The 17,391-nt window shown below is 34.7% G+C and overlaps 1 pseudogene; it reads right to left on the bottom strand.

The window, feature by feature from the left end:
- Nucleotides 1-13,163: 13,163 nt before the first annotated feature.
- Nucleotides 13,164-13,547, bottom strand: LOC105088695 (ubiquitin-ribosomal protein eL40 fusion protein-like; annotated as a pseudogene).
- Nucleotides 13,548-17,391: the final 3,844 nt, after the last annotated feature.

The following is a 17,391-nucleotide window of genomic DNA, read 5'->3' on the forward strand; positions in this document are numbered from 1 at the left end:
AATGGAATTATATAAGGATATGACTCAGGGAGTCACCTTAGACTATGTCCTCCATACATAAAGTCATGAAATTTTTGATCAATAGTGAAACTCTAGTAAGCAATCCTGTTAAAATTGAATAATTATTATGTTTCAGAGAGTGATCTTTAAAAAATACAACTAGACCCATAGTCTCCAACCATATCCCCTTTCCTACTGCTTATAACATTATGTAATTTTACAACACGATTGAAGTAAAGGCCGAAGTCCTCAGTTAAGGTCTGTAGACCAACATGTTGGGCTCCTGTTAACCATTTCCAGTGATGTACACTCTTGCCTCTGGGCCCCAGTCCTAAGCTTGTTCTCCATGAAGGCCTAGTTATTTCCTCTCCCTGCTTATCTTCTCCTTGTCAATGCCAACTCAAAGTAAGTGTAACCTTCTCAGAAAGTTTTTCTCTGACTAATCTAGAATTTTACCACCCATCATTGACTATTACCTATCTTGGTTTCTATTGTCTTTTGGGACAGTCATTGGTGGTATTTTCTTCTGGTTTATGTTGGTTTTGTTGGTTAGCTTCCTCCTCCTCTACAGTAGAATACAAGTTCTGTAAGAGCAGAGTCTTCATGTGCATAGTTCATCTTACTATTGCCAACACCCATGGCAGTTTGTCTTATTGGTGGGGTTCAACACATACCTATTGAATGAATAAAAATTCTGCATAAATCTTCACTGGAAGCAGAAATTAGATTTAAACTTTTGCTATTACCAGAGAAACCAGATTCAAGCTTTTAAAATGCTTATTTTACTTCATGTGTTTTTGGCTTGACTCTATATAAATTGTCAAAATCTTAACAAGTACTGTGACTTGCAATTTTGCACTAATCACCATAAAACCTTATGCTCTGAGAACATCATTTATAATGCTGAATATGTGTTGGTTGCTTGTCAGGACATAACAACTGTTGAGTTGAGATGCAATTATGGAATAACTATTTGCCCTATCTACTGATTAACAAGTCATATTGTTACTAACTAAATATATTTCAACAATGTAAATGACTTCTTATTCCTGGAAAAAAAATAATGAAGAAACTACTATGTTTAAGATTAAGACTATCCATGTATTGTTTAATGCAACTATCTCAGGAATTTTAGTGATCTTAGGAGTATACTACTATCTTTGAAAGGGACATGATAGCTCCAGAAAAAAAAAAATCTTGGTTAAGTAAACATATTCTGGAACTGCTTCTTGCTCACAGAGTGCTGCCAGGTAATGAGCTTGGGAAAGAGGTTGGTTTGCGTTTGGAGTGCAATCTACATGTACTGGCAATTGTGGACTAAAGAAAACAGAGATCTAGACAGGAACTGGATGATTGGTGGGTTGCATAGAGCTTGTGTTTTTCTTTCTTTCTTTCTTTTTTTAATGTGGGAGTTATTCAACATTGGAAACAAATGTAGTTTAAAATATTTTTTAAGCCAAGAAATTAGTTTTAGTCAATTCTCTAAAATCAAGAATAAAATGAAGCATGTTTTCTCATCAGGAGACAAGACTAACATTTGAACTTACAGGGCACACTTAAATATGCAAGGATTCATAGAAGCATTCATTTAATACTTTGAACCACAATAGCTTGAAAAAAGTATGCAAACATTTATATATAATTAAGATCAAAGTTTAAAGATGCTGACAATGGAATCACTAGCAAATGTCTGGTATAGGAGACTCAACTGAAGGAGCAAAGCTAGGGGAAAGTAATTAATCTTCAAGACTGAAAGTGTTATAAGTAGCGATTGTCCTTTTTGAGATGTATAATTGAATTTTCAAGAACATAGAATCATCTACTTTTAAAGGTGAAAACAAAGAATGTGTGTGCATTTATGACATTTCCTTAGCATCGTTTTTATTTTTTAATGAAGAGTCTCAAACTATTAATCTAGGTGAGTTGTCTATAATTACTGATCAAATTCTGTCCTGGAGCAGGTTGACTACATGGCTTATAATCACACACAGTTAGTGACAGTTTTAATAGGTTTCTTTAGCAAGGACCTCATGAGTGGAAAAAGGGATACTTTTCCTGTAAGAGACACGTTCTTTTCTTTTTGATGCTACTACTTTAAAAAAATCTTTTCATGAATTATACAAAGCTTACAGTATTACCTTGAGTCACATAGTACTTGCATGCCCTTCAGTGATAAGGTTTCAAATAAAGTCCTTCTCCGTGATGAGAAATGAGGGAAAGGAAAGTTCCATTCACCGTTCAGAACAGTACACAGGGCTAGACATTATGATGTAAAATAGACTTATATTTCTAAATAAAACAGAAATGTTTCTTTCACTTTGGTGTTTTCCATCCATTGAATAAACAACAGTTTGTTTTTGTTTTTGTTGTTTTTAAGAACAACTTGTGCTTAGTCTCTGAATGAATGGTGTTCTGGGTGTAAAGCTGTGGGAAACTTGTTTGCAGAGAATGTTTTGAGAGGGCTTGTTTGGGGAGGTGGCTTTCAAGCTAAGATTTGAAAGATATGGTGGAGAAATCAATGGGTGAAAACAAGTGAATATGACCTTAGATGAGCTAAGAGAAGAAAAGAAGCAAGTTGTCTACAGTGACACCCCCTGCAGATGAGTCAGTTAAGAACAATGACACAGTCATTAGATTTAGTAACAGGAAGCTTGTAAATTGCTTTTGGCAAGAACAGTTTCAGCTGAGTGTAGAGAACAAAATTCAAATTGCTCAGAATTGAGGAATGTATCAGGGTGAGGCTGGAAAGCCATGAATATAACCAATGTCAAAAGCAACTTTTTTGGCTAATTTCATGTTGTTGTATGATCTAAATACTTGACAACACAGGTTGTAAGTTGAAAGTTAATAATATTATTCTATTGTAAATTATTATAAGGGAGTATTACACAACCATGAAATGTAGTGTAAGAGAATATTTAACAATATATGTCATACAACTGAATAACAAAAAAGCCAAACAACTCAATCTAAAAATGGACAGAAGATGATCATAAAGTTTCATGTAGGCTTTCGGTGGATAACCACGATTAGGTCAATGAAGTATCCTTTCCAATGAAACAGTTATTTGAGCCATGAAAAACTTCTTACACTTTAAAAAATAATTATACTATTAATAATTTACTGCTGTAGACTGAATGTTTGTGTTTCTCCCAAATTCATATGTTGAAACACAATCCTCAATGTGATGGTATTTGGAAGTGGGACCTTTGGGAGGTGATCAAATTATGAGTGTGGAGCCCTCATGAATGGGGTTAGCACCTCCATTGAGTTCTCTGCCATTCTACCATGCAAGAATATGGCTGTCTATGAATTAGGAAGTGAACTCTCACTAGATGCCAAATCTTCTGGCGTCTTGATTTTGGACCTCCTAACCTCCAAAATTGTAAGATATAAATGTTTGTTGTTTAAGTCACCTGGTCTATGGTGTTTTTGTTGCAGAAGCCCCAACAAACTAAGACATTTCCGTGGATTTAAAACAATAATTACATATACATATATAATATTTATATATGATTTTAATATGTATAGTATATATATATATCTTCAGCTGGATATATAAAAAGAACAATAGTGCAATAAACTAGGGAAAGAATAGAATTTTAAGTAACCTAAGGTAATTACTGGGTAAGCTAAGGGGTACAATATATAACATTAGTAAGTCTTTATTGCCTCATATTTTTAGAATAAAAATAGTAATATCTGATAGGAGGAAATCTTTATCATCCATAATATATACCCTTTGAAAATTTTCTGTATTTGTAAATATCTCTAGGAAGTAATCCTGTCATCATTGAGTATGTGCTTATGTACGCTACAGAAACCAGATGTGATCCACTGAGATGTTTAAGGTATAATTTTGCTTTTGAAAGTTGGACGGTAGAAGAACTCTAAAAGGTTCACACAGTTATAAATTGGGCCCACAAAAATGAAAAGTGGATATTTTCCTGAACAACTGTATATAAGGCAGAACCAGGTCATTCAGTTATTTTTATTTTACGTTTAGGTTAGAAGATAAACTAACTCCTTTTCTTCTCATCATTAAGTTTGTGTAGGTTTTGTAGTAAAATTTATCTCTTCTTTAAAAGTAATAGCAAAGGGGAATAAAGTTTTCTATACCTAAGGCTAATATGAAATTGCAACTCAGATGAAATTTCTCTTTCATGTACCCTCTAACATAAATCCAGGTTCATAAATTTCAGCTCTTTTTTGGGGGGTATTGTATAAAAATGGTAGCCTCAGTTGAGTTTAGCAGATGTCTATTTATTTATATAAAAGCTGTGCATACGACATACGTCCATTAATGATCTTCTATTATAATATTTACCACTGTTAAACAAGTGTGATATCTTGGCACATAGAGTAAGATGTTGGCAGACACATTCCCTACCTTTAAGGTAGTTGTAGTCTATGATAACATGGATGGGAACAATCACAAAGAGTATTCAGGAAAATAAATATTCCTGACATTAAATAAGAAACAAAAATAATAAACTGAGAGTTTGGTGCATTTTGGAAGAAATCACCAAAATAGTTATAGATGAATATGTAAATAAGCCTCGAAAAAAAAGTTGTTATTTTCTCCTCTGTTCCTGAGGAGAAATTCAGGAAAAATATGGGGCTTCAGTGATGATTTGCACAGTAAAAGGAAATAAATCAGAGAGAGCTGAAGGATAGATACTTCACGACATCAGATAGATTTCCCGCAGTACAGTGATGAGTTTCACCCATTGAGAATAAGATTAGATTATACATTAGCTATCAAAATGCAGTTATATGATGAAGTCATTAGTAACCAACAATTTAGAGTCCCATAACTGGGCTTGCTAAGACAGCAGGGAGCAATATGGACAAAACATCTGGTATTACTTAAAAGTACATTTTTTGATGTCAGGCAATTCCAGTACTGGCTTGGCCACTCATCATTAAAATCTCTAAGCCTACGTCTTCTTATCTGCAAAACAGAGCTAGTAAATAGTCCTTGCAAACTCGCTCTGTCATACTAGCAGTAATAGGATATGGTTTGGATTGACCATTAAACCCATGAGACACAATATCTTTTAACCAGCGTCTTTTTTTTTTTTTTTTTTTTTTTTTTAGCTTTAAGAAAGGATAAGAAGGAAATACATCACACATAACAATGACATAGCAGAGGCCATGGACTCTGCACGACTAACATTTACTGCTTTTGATGTCTCAGTCGTTTTATCCTTGGGACAATGGAATCATGAGACAAGATGCTGGACAACCTCGGCTTAGGGAGTTATCAGTGCTGCAGTCCCTTTAGCTTTTTCTTTAATTACTCACACAGCCACCTCAGGTGCTCATAGTTAGCCCATTCTTCAGAAAATTTGCCTCTTATCAATATAGATTCTTCATTACTTGCTCTGGACAATAAAGTGAGTATTTGGTCCAATACATAGTTTTGGGCTGGATTTTCTCTTATTTTCAATCTGGTATCCTATTTTCTTACAAACTTTGTGAAATATATTGCTAGGAGACTCGATTTAATTCACATCCTCAGGCATCCCTAAAGCTAGAGAAAAAGTCACAGATACAGCTATTAACTTTTCCCAGTGTCTACTTCTTAGGGTCTTATGATAATTAAATGAAATACTATAATCTCAATGCTTATAACACAGTGAATGGCACACAGTGCTTAATACATCTCAGTTAACATTGACCTTATTAATAAGATTCAACATGTAGGATTGATGTTTGGTTTTGAGATTTTTATCTGACCAGATTCTATTTGGGTCATGATACTTATGATTGTAGTCACGAGCTCACTGCTACTACCACTACCATTACCACTACCACCACCACCACCACCACTACTACTACTACAACACACCTTTGTATTTTTCTTAGTGTCATATATGGAAGCAAGTTTTACATTGCTTTCTAATCAAGAATTAAAGGTACTTAATTTTAGTTTGGTTATATTTTCATCATTAAATAAACACTTGGATATATATATATTTAAGTAGCTATTATAGAGAAGTAATTTGGTTATGGTATCAAAACCATATTTCTCTTACAGCCTTGGGTTTAATTCTAAGTCTCCACTCAGGCAAAGTTACTCAAGATCTTTTTCTGTCTTCAGCATATTACTGGAATAATTGTCAAATTCTAGTGAAATTTACAAATACAAATTGGTGTTCCATAACATTAATTTATATACACACTTATCCTTTAGTGTTATGGCTCTAGAAGCAAAGCAGACGGGGAGGTTAGTGCATTTTGCATTATTAGTCCTCAGAGGACCATAGCAGTAGAGCAAGGAAGGAAAGCAAGTAGAGTTGCTCTGTCTGCTTTTTTCAGGGCTGCTTTTCTCCCATTACTTTTTTGAAATCCATAAAGTAGAGAAATATCACACTTTTGAGCACTTTGGGGTCCTCTGACCCTAGGCTCTCTTATTTTTTGGATTTTAAAGCCTTTTGGAGAAAGTTGTGAGGAAGAAACGTATTTTCAGTTATGACATTGTTTCTTGTCTCTCTTCCATTTTTGCCATTTCTCTTCTCCCCTTTATTCTTCTTGTTTCCAATTTAGTCTGATGATATTACAGCTTACTTCAACCAACCAGTTCAGTTTAAAGAATCAGCAACAATAACCAACAAAAATCAACCAAAATTGGGACAACTCCCCTTTCATAGTCCATCAATTCCAAAGTGCATCTTTTCTTTGAAAAGAGACTTCTTTCCCTATGAGGAGAATCTCTCCTCTATGCTACTTTTATTTTTTGTAAATAATGTATGGATTTTTAAAGGAGAGGAGAATGAATATTTTTAATATACAGGCAAAAACTGCCTTTAAAAGGAAATGTGCCAGGAGATCAACAGGGGTAACTCTTCCATGTTCAATGATTCCGTGCTTAAATGATGTGACTCTTTATTTCCCAGCCAGAGTGAGGACTTTTAGACTCTCAGTAGCAAACAATGCATTGCTTTCCCAGTGAGTTCATGACTTAATCAGGACTTAATCATGTCCTAGCACATGCAGGCTTCATAGTAATATATGCTGAGGCCCTTGCATCTTAATCTGATGAAAAGAGGAGGAAGTAAAGATTCAGCTTTCTCAGGGCAAGAATTTGAATGCAGCTAGAGAGCTGGATCTTGCAATGAATAATTATCTGTATATTACCTCAGTGGCTTAGAGAGAAGAGTCATGGACACGGCAATTTTGGCTAAATTATAGAGCCCTATGCTTCACTTGGGTACAGCCACATGAGAACTGGCAAGATGTAAAATTCTAATCCAAGTAATCTGCTCACTGTGAAGGAATTCTGGCCAATGATTGGGATCTGGAAGGAGTGACAGATAGTGCTATTCACATCTTAAGGTGACAGTGAGAGCTAAGGCAAGATGGGACATCAGAACCAAGCAAAGAAGGTGTGACTCAGAAAAATGTTCCTTCCCTATTTGAGAGCTGGCATTCGAATCTGAGATGGAGTTAGAGTCACAGATTTAATGTATTACCTCATTCCTGCCGAGAAGCTGATACAGACTGCGGCTGTGCAGGACTCAACACCATATACTGTGTGTACAGCTGAGAGATCAGTTATCATCCCTATTGAATGGTAGGCAGAGGGGACAGGAGATGAGCCCGTTCAGCATCTCCTTCACACCACTCATTCCCACTCTTCCGTGGGATCCTTAGCAACCTTTGAAATGCAGTAGCAAAATGAGTAATTTTAGGTACAGATCAGCTGACATATACAAGCATCAACTTTCCTAGCTCTTCAAATAAGCCTGATTTAATTATTTTAAAATTTAAAATATAACCAATAATTATGCTAACTTATTGGTGTCCAGTGTTCATTTCCCAAGCAGCAGAGACTTCAGTCCATGATACAGTGGTTTTCTATACCTGAACTCATTTTGTAAATTCTTCTCTCTGATTTCTCTCAAATAGAAAGAATACTAGGATTATCACTGCAGGAACTCTAGAGTTCCTTGGTCTGACATATTTGGATGCTTACAAAGATGATATTATAGGTGCTCTTCTGAACTTGAGAAGATGGAGCATGCTCTCTAATTGAGATTATAATTCTGTGACCTTGTAACTTGCTCTCTAAAATGTTACAGATATTCTTTAAAAAAAGTTGCAAACAGATTACATTTTAGACTTGATGGTCAGCTTTTATACCGCATTATGCTGCATTTTCTTAAAATGAATTAGGTCAGTTATTTAATGGAAAATATCTCCAGTTTTACATTATTCCTCCATTTATCTATTTTTCCTATGTTAGAAAATTTTTGTGGTGCATGTGAAATACTCTTCAGTAGTTTATGTCTCAATTCCCAGACTTTGATGTCAGAATCATGTGCAATACTTATTTAAGAAGCAGATGTCTTTGGCCAACTCCAGACCTACTTCACTCTGTGACTCTGATCTAATACAAATTTAGGAATCAGCTAGTTATGAATCCATTCTTCACCCCAGCACTTCTTCACTCTATAATTGCAGTTATTCATTCAATATTCAGCAGACATCTGTTGATTGCATACTGTGTGCTGGAGACCCTGCTAGGTACCAGGGGTCCAAAATGAGCAAGACATAGCTTTGTCTTCAAGAAGTATCTCATACATGAGAGGTAGGGTTCTAAATCATGCACAATGGGATACATAATGCATTAGATAAATGCAAAGTACGATAGTAGCAAAAGAAAAAAACCACTTCCCTTAGTAGAGAGGAGGAGGGTACAGTATTTTAAAGATATGACATGTGAGCTGGATTGAAGCAAGTCTCCAGAGAAGTAGACAGATGCCCTAGAGAGACCAAAAATAAATACTACTGGATGTTCAGAGAGAATGAAGAGTTCTGATAGTGGGAGCCTACTGTGCATTTGCAGGAATCTGTGGGCTTAATTGAGAAGGGCCCTAAGAATTATAGTAAGCTGACTCTACTAGTCTACAGGTAATGAGAAACATCAAAAGATTTTAAGGAAAATAGTGATATGACCAGATGGAGGTCTGTAGCTGCTTGTGTATTAAAAGCAAAGTAATCTCTTAAAAGGAAGATTGTACCTTAATATCTCTACTGCACCAGAACAGCAAAGTAACATTGGTTATTATGAATGAATGTACAATGTAAAGTAATCAGCTTTGATTTTTTTAAAATGCAATTGATTGGATTACTGCAATCCAGGGCACACAATAATCAAAGATTCTAGTGATCTTGCTCTGGGCAATGTTCCAAAGGACACAAATTCTGTATTTTCATGTAAAGTAAAAAAAAAAAAAAAAAAAAGCAATTATTAAGCTTATAAACATCTAGAATAGATGGTGTTATTTTTTAATTCTCCTTTTTCTTATTGGAACTTTTTGCTTGTGTGTAGAATTCTTAAATGCAGCTCAGCGGTGACAGCCACAAGTGCTGTCACACACCAGCCCAAGTGGCTTATCTCTGTGTTTGTCCTTCATCAGCTCAGAGAGTTCTTATTCAATCTTCAGGGACAGAGGAGAAATAAAAAAACCCCTAAGGACAGGCCAAGGAGATTCACTGACTATTTATAGAATAACCTTATGTTAGAGAGAATCTGCTCTTCAAAGAGAGGGAGCTGAAGCTGTGTGTGTGCATTTAATGGAAACAGTATCACTGTGAAATATAAGGAAACAACTCCTATATCAAAGGAATCCTTTGCAGTTCTGAAAGAAGAATATAAGGAATAAATGTAAAATTATCTATGAGCTAAAGTGAAATGATTCTGAGTGTCATCTTTTGTTGTTCTCTTGGGACGTAGATCTTGAGAATATTTTCTAAGGCAAATTCTGCTACCTTCCCAAGACCTGTCCTAATAGTAAGATATTACAAAGTTAGCATCACTTTTGCACCTTGAATATCAGATCTGTACCCATGTTGAATTTTTGCAAGTATGAAAGCTTATAAATGTTATCACATAGTGGCTTTAAAGAAATTACACCATTTAAATAATATTGAAAATAATTTGTTTTAAATTCCACTCTTAAGGATCATAAATCCAATTTAACCTTGGAAGTTTGAGAGATACTTTGTTCCTTTTTTGTTTGGAACCAATTTCATGGAGCTGTAGTTTTTTGCAACACTTTTGTTATATAACTGGGCCCAGAAGATCCCCATCCCCCATCTGTTCACTATAATGTTTTCTTCCCATTTTATTCCAGAAGATGCCAAGACAGCCTCCTGGTGGGTTACCTTGGCAACCTCATGTGTCATGTTTTAGAATGTCCCAGGGCTGCAGTTTTATTTCCATTTGCATGCACTTCAGTCAGCTAACTGTAAATTAAAAAGGCCTATTGTAGAAGCAACCTTTTTTTCCCTTGCAGAATGAAAAACAGATAATTAAGATTACTGTTCAGTAAAATCCACTTATATTTTGGTATATATATAAGAAAACTTGGACTACTCTTACCTAAAGTCATGGTATTTTTCACATGGCACTTCATAAACTGATTCTGTAATGCTGCATAATATACTACACAATTTATTATACACATAATATAATACCCAATGTAACTGCTTGATCTCATCTTTGAAAAGCATGTCACTTTACAGTCTTTTAATGACAACCATACAAGGCTTTCCTCAGTGGAGCTTTTGACATGTCAGTCCATGTAAGAGCAGTGATTCAAGGTAGTTCTATTACATCAAACTACAGATTCAAACAACCTCCAGTCGAGCAAATATTGAAAATATATCATTTACTACTTCTCATCTGAAGAGTCACATCTCTTTAGCTATGTCTTTTAAAAGTTAATGTCATAATTTCTTCTTCATAAATTTAAAATCCTTTTATCTTATTTTTATGAAAAATAGCTTATAATTTGTATTAATCTTTAAAGATAGACTTTTGCAGCTTTATAAAAAATCAAGAGATATACAGGGCCTGGAATTTGAGCAAAGTTGTATATAAAGTTAATACCAAAGCTAAAATGAAAAGTAATTCTCTTTAAAACCCCAGCATTTGTTAAATATTAGAGTAATAACAATGAATCGACCTTTTCCTTTCAGGAAGAAAACTACTGTCCTGCATGCTCCACAGTCTGCAAGATATTTTTTGCTTCTCTATAAAGAGTTTAGGCATTTAGTGACTGCTTACAACATTCTAGGAAAATATTCTGCTTTGAAATTCCATTTTTCTGCTTGAAAATTACAGCTACCTTTTTTGTTTGACCCAGACTCAATGTTACCTTGAAAAATCTCTCTCAAAGAAAGGATCTGAAGAGTTTTTTTCTGGGTAATTTTGAGGACCACCATAAATTAAGCTCTATTTCCCCCTTTCCTTTTTTAGGGGCACACACTGAACATGCTTCAATACGTGAGGGTAATTCAGCTGCTTTTACAGTGTTTCCTTGTAGGCTTTATTAGACTTAGTATGTCATATTTTAGCTTCAAATTTCATGAAAATGTGGAAATAGGTTATCTTTTTTCATGAATTTTTTTGTTTTCCAAAGTACTCCCCATCCTAAGAGAGAAGTTTCCAATATGGTGCACCCACTAAGGATGTCTGTGCCTGAATATCTTCTTTTGTGAATATCTTTAAAGCAACATGGTTCCTTTAGATGTAAGTTTTTTATGGACAACTGAATAGACAACAGAGCCCTGGAGTAAGAGATGGTATTTTTTAACTCCAAAGGGGAGTCAAACCAGCTTAATATTTTACTTATTATTGTAAAAATCCTTTCAAGTAAATAAAGAGAGAGGACTGGTACCCAGACTAACTTTTTGTCATTCAGCTTGTTCATGTTAGATAAACTATCGAAATTCAAATTTGCCTAATCCAAGTCTTGTTCTTACAACACTACTGAAATCTTCTCTAAACTTTAGCTGTTCACAACAGTGATTGCTTCTAATTTTTTCTATGCCATGTGATTTATTTTATTTATTTATTTTTTATTGAAGTATAGTCAGTTTACAATGTTGTGCCAATTTCTGGTGTACAGCATAATAGTTCAGTCATACATACACATAAAGATACTCATTTTCATATTCTTTTTCATTATAGGTTACTATAAGATATTGAATATTCCCTGTGCTGTACAGTATAAACTTGTTTATCTATTTTATATATAGTAGTTAGTATCTGCAAATCTTGAATTCCTAAATTTTTTTTTAAGTTAGTTTTAATGCTTGCATATCAAAGGCAGGTTGTTTCTTTTATAACCACAGTAAGGTTAGCTAGCACTGAATGAGTGGTGGAATTGGTGATCTGGTTCTGAGCAGCCACAACTGAGACCATTGAGCAGATCTTCTAGTTAAGTATAGTTTTTCATTTAAAACATTTTCTGAGGAACTTAGGTGCAATGGATGAGGTAGTTTGGGAAACATTTTTCCCAGCTCATGGCATATCGTCAGTCAACACTGTTTCATGCAAAACATCTCTCTCGTTTTTGTTCTTTCTCTTACTTTTTCAAAATCTTATTGTGGTATAATTTACATATGAGAAACTGAACCTATTCAAAGTATGATTTGATGAGTTTTAACTTATGAATACACCTATGAAACCATCACTTCAATCACGATAATGAGCATCAGCCGTGAACATTTCCTTGTGCCTCTTTGTAGGTTCTCCTTTCCGTCACTTTCCCAGCCACAGATCTGTTTTATGTCCTATAAGTTAGTTTGCAATTTCTAAAATTTTTTATAAATGAAATCATATCGTATGCATTTGTTTTTTGTCTGACTTCTTTTACACAGCATAATTATTTTGAGATTCATTCATGTTGAAGTGTGTATTGTTCCTTTCTTTTACTGCTAAGTAGTATTACAGTGTTTGGAATTTGTTTATCAACTCATCTGTTAAGTGACGTTTGGGTCATTTCCAGTTTTTGTCTATTTCAAATTAAGTTGTTATGAGCAATAATGTCTGTGTTTGTGTGGATATATGTTTCATTTCTCTTGTGTGAATACCTAGGTGTGGAATGGCTGGGTCATATAATAGGTGAATGATTACTTTTAAAGTAACATCCAGCCTTTTTACACATTGGGTGTACCAGTTTACAATCTCATTAGTTTTATGTAAGAGTTCACAACACTGCTCTGTCAGCCTTTTTTTTTTTTTTTTCTTTGCTCTAGTCAACGAAAGGGAAAATTTACTGAGGCCCCAGGGCTGTGGAGCTTGGGCAGAAGACTACCCTGCGGGAAACGGAGGAGCCGATGGAGGAGGAGCTGGTGGAAGGGACTTACTTGACCTTCTTCTTAGCGCACAGGTTGTTGGTGTGGCCACATTCTTGCCGCAGTTGACAGCGCGGGGGTGCAGGCAAGCCTGACACTTGGGGCAGATCATCCTGTCACAGTTGTATCTCTGGGCGAGTTGACCGAGGGAAGGCTCAATGATGCCGCCTCTCAGACAAGCACCAAGTGCAGGGCGGACTCCTGGATACTGTAGTGTGACAGAGTGTCCCCGTCCTCCAGCTGTTTGCCCGCAAAAATCAGATGCTGCTGGTCAGGCGGGATGCCCTCCTTGTCTTGGGTTTTAGCTTTGACATTCTCAGTGGTGTCACTGGGCTCAACCCGAGGGTGATGGCCTTGCCCGTTAGGGTCTTCACAAAGATCTGCATCTCTGCATCTGCTGCTCAGCTGCCTCGGTGAAGAGAAAGAAGGCTCTGTCAGCCTTTTAATTGTTACCATTTTAATACATGTTTAGTGGTATTTCATTGTGGCTTTAATTTGCATTTCCCTAATGGCTAATGATGTTGAGCATCTTTTCATGTATTTATTTGCCATCTGTATAGCTTCTTTGGTAAGGTGTCTGTTTAAACCATTTGCCCATTTTTAATTAGATTTTCTTAGAGTTTTAACAGTTCTTTATATATTTTAGATACAAGTCCTATATCATATACATTTTGTAAATATTTTCTCCCACTCTGGAGTAGGACTTTTCATTTATGGCAGTGTCTTACTTGGAAAAGCAAAATTTCCTAATTTAATGAAGTCCAATTTATCTTCATTTTTCTCTCATGGATCATGCTTGTACTGCCATATTTAAGAAATTTTTGTTTAAGTCAAGGTCTCAAAGGTTTTCTACTGTTTTCATTCTAAGTGTTTTATAGTTGTAGGTTTTACATTTAGGTTTATGATCTATTTTGAATTAATATTTTTATGTGGAACAAGTTATGGATTGAAGTTCTTTATTTCTTTATTTTTATCTTTTTTTCCTTTTCTTTTCTTTCCTTTCCTTTTTGGCATATAGATGCCCATTTGTTCCAACACTGTTTGTTAAAAGACTATCATTTTCCATTGAATTGACTGCGTCTTTGCTGAATGTCAATTGCCTATATATGTGTGCGTGAATTTCTGGAATCTAGACACTATTCTATTCCATTGATCTATGCACTTCTTATTCAATTGTTCTTTTGTTTGTTTTTCCCTTTGTCCTATCTCCACTCCTATTGTTATTGTGTGTATGTGTATTTGACATGTACATATAAACATATGTACACATATTTCTGTATGTATTATAAAATATAGTTATTTTGTATATACATGTTTGAATTTACATAAATACTTTTGTATATAGTCTTTATTCTGCTTGATACTTCTTATAATAACATTCATAATGTACTCAAAATATATTTAAATACTTTTATTGCTTTATGTAAATTTACCTAATGAACTGTGTCTAATTGCTCCATACTATCTGACAGTGTGCATCCACCACATTTCTTATCCATTCCTGGAAGAAAAGATACCTAGTATGTATATGCCTTCAACCTTCTGGAACTGCATGACACACTACAATGAATAACCTTGTATAAACACCTTTGTGAAATTCTGAGAGAAATTCTCTGAGGGTGGAGCCACTGGGGTATAATTTATATACATATTCAATTTAACTTTATAGTGACCAACTTCTTCCCAGTAAAACCAGAACAATTGTATCCCAATCAGTTGTGCATGAAGATTCCTAGTTCTTTACATCCTTGACTATACTTGGTATTATACCACATCCAAATTTTTTATGTTCAGTAGGTGTAGAAGTACAATATCTTTTAAATTTGCATTTCTTGGATTACTAGTAAATTTGAGTAACTCATATAAACTCCCTGGATTTCTCCTTGGTGGCTTGTCTTTTTTGTCCTTTAGGGTTCATTTTTTTTTTTTTTGGCTAATTTTTCTATCATGTTTGCTACCCTATTCCACTTTATTTGCAGAAACTCCTATATTCTAGGCTAGTATTGTTTAATAGAACTTTCTGTAATGATAAAAATGTTCTATTTCTTTCTGTCTAATATGATAGGGCTGGCCACATGTAACTACTGAGCACTTGGAATATGGCTAGTGGCACTAAGGAACTGAATTTTTCTTTTACTTAATTCCAACTAATTTACTTTTAAGTAGTCTCATGTGGCTAGTGGCTACTTTGCTAAAGAGTACAGTTCTAGACATCGGTCCCTTGGTGATGTTATGTACTGCAGTTGGCTTCTTCCTGACTCTCTGCTACCTTTCTCTGTGGTCTTTTTCATTCAACAGAAATCTTTACTCTTGATCTATTCAATCACATTAATTTCTGATTTAGGGATTTCAGTCTTAGGGTTTTCTTTAATAAGTACTTTCTCATGTTGAAGTCACAAAGATATTCTCCATTTTTTTACTTAATGTGTCAGTTAATGATTCAGTCTTATTTTCCTCTGTGTAATCATAAACAATTTTCACTCCATAACCTATTAAATAATCTCTTTATAACTCATTGCTTTGTGGAGCCTTATTTAGCATATATCAAAATTATGTTTATATCTTTCTGAGCTCTGTATTCTTTTCATGAGGTTCTCTGTTCTGCTTATTCCATATGCTTTTACTATTGTAGTTACCATGTGTTAATATCCAATAGGGCATGTACCTGATATTTTGGGTCAACTCTTTCAAAATTGCCTTAGTGTTTTGTATATTTTAATCTTTCATATAAACCTATTTTTAAACCTTAATCTTTATTTATTAAGATATCATTTATACATGTGTCCAGCTCAGTGAATGTTTATATGTGTATATAGCCATGTCATTACCACTTAGAATAAAAATGTAGAACATAGCCACCACCCCCAAAATCTGTCCATACCCCTTTATACTCAGTAACACTTCACCTCCAGAGGTAATCAGTATTCTGAATTCTGTGATTATAGGTTAATTATATATTCCTTTGGTCTGACTTCCTTCAATCAACATAATATTTCTGAGATTCATTCATGTCTTTGCATCAGTAATTTGTTCTTTTTATTGTCATATAGTATTCTATTTTATGAATATACCACTTTTTTGGTCTAATTTCCTGTTGCTGGACTTTTGGATGGTTTCCAATTTGGAGCTATTCAATGATGTGCTGGTAAAGGAGCTGAGGGTTATAGGGGAGGGGGATTTGTAGCACTGTACACACTGATTTGTAGTATTTGCCAATTGCCCTGATGTAAATAATTTCACCATGGCCAATTTCAAGCTGTATGGCTTAATGACAAGCTTGCAATTTTCCTTGTGAGCTTTTGCAAAGTGATTCCAACACACACCTGGAGCTATTATGAATAAAGTTGCTTTGAATATTCTTGCACAAGGGTTTTTGTTGTTTCTAGTGGTACATACGGACTAATTTCACTTGGGTGTGTGCTGATTGTGGGGTTTCTGGTTCGTAGGGTAGGTATATGTTTAATTAGTAGGAACTGGTGGATTTCCAGTTTGCTGATAATTTTTACAACATATAGGAATGGACATTATCAAATTCCTTTTCTCCATATATAAACATAATCTTGCAGTTTTTCTTCTTGATGCATCAATGAGAAGAAATGTAGAGATACATTTTTTGATGTTAAATTTTATATACATTGTTAATGTCAATTATATTTTATAATACTGTATTCTCTTTTGAACCCATTTTTGAATTTGATTAGCTAGTGTTTTAGGCTTTATATACATATATAGACTTTTTGGGCTAAAATGATAGCAAAAATATAATATTAATTTCCAAATTAAGATTCCAATTTAAAGTATTTAAATTAAGGCATATAAATACCCTCCCACCCCCCAATTTCTGTTATTGCTTATTTTAACCTGACTTTCCTTATTTTTTAAGGCCAGAGTCCTAAAACCATTGCTTTCAATCCTGGCAATATATTGGAATCAATGTACTGTTGTAACAGCTGGGGAGTTCTTACAATTCCAGGTCCTCACCATACAAATCAGAATCTCTGTGGTTGGAATCTAGGTACTCTGATTTTTAAAGCTTTACAGGTGGTATAAATGTACAGCCAGAGTTGAGATTCACTATTCTAAAAGATGTTGGAGTATGGGGCAGGGTGTTGTAAGTGTTGAGGAATGGCTGTGATAATCACATTACTCTCTGTTCACTCATAGAATCTGCTGTGCTGGAGATGCCTAGGTGTTTATGAAATACACACGTTCACAACAGATACACAAATAAACCTT

This window comes from Camelus dromedarius, chromosome 7 (assembly GCF_036321535.1).
Source record: "Camelus dromedarius isolate mCamDro1 chromosome 7, mCamDro1.pat, whole genome shotgun sequence".
Classification (NCBI taxonomy): domain Eukaryota; kingdom Metazoa; phylum Chordata; class Mammalia; order Artiodactyla; family Camelidae; genus Camelus; species Camelus dromedarius.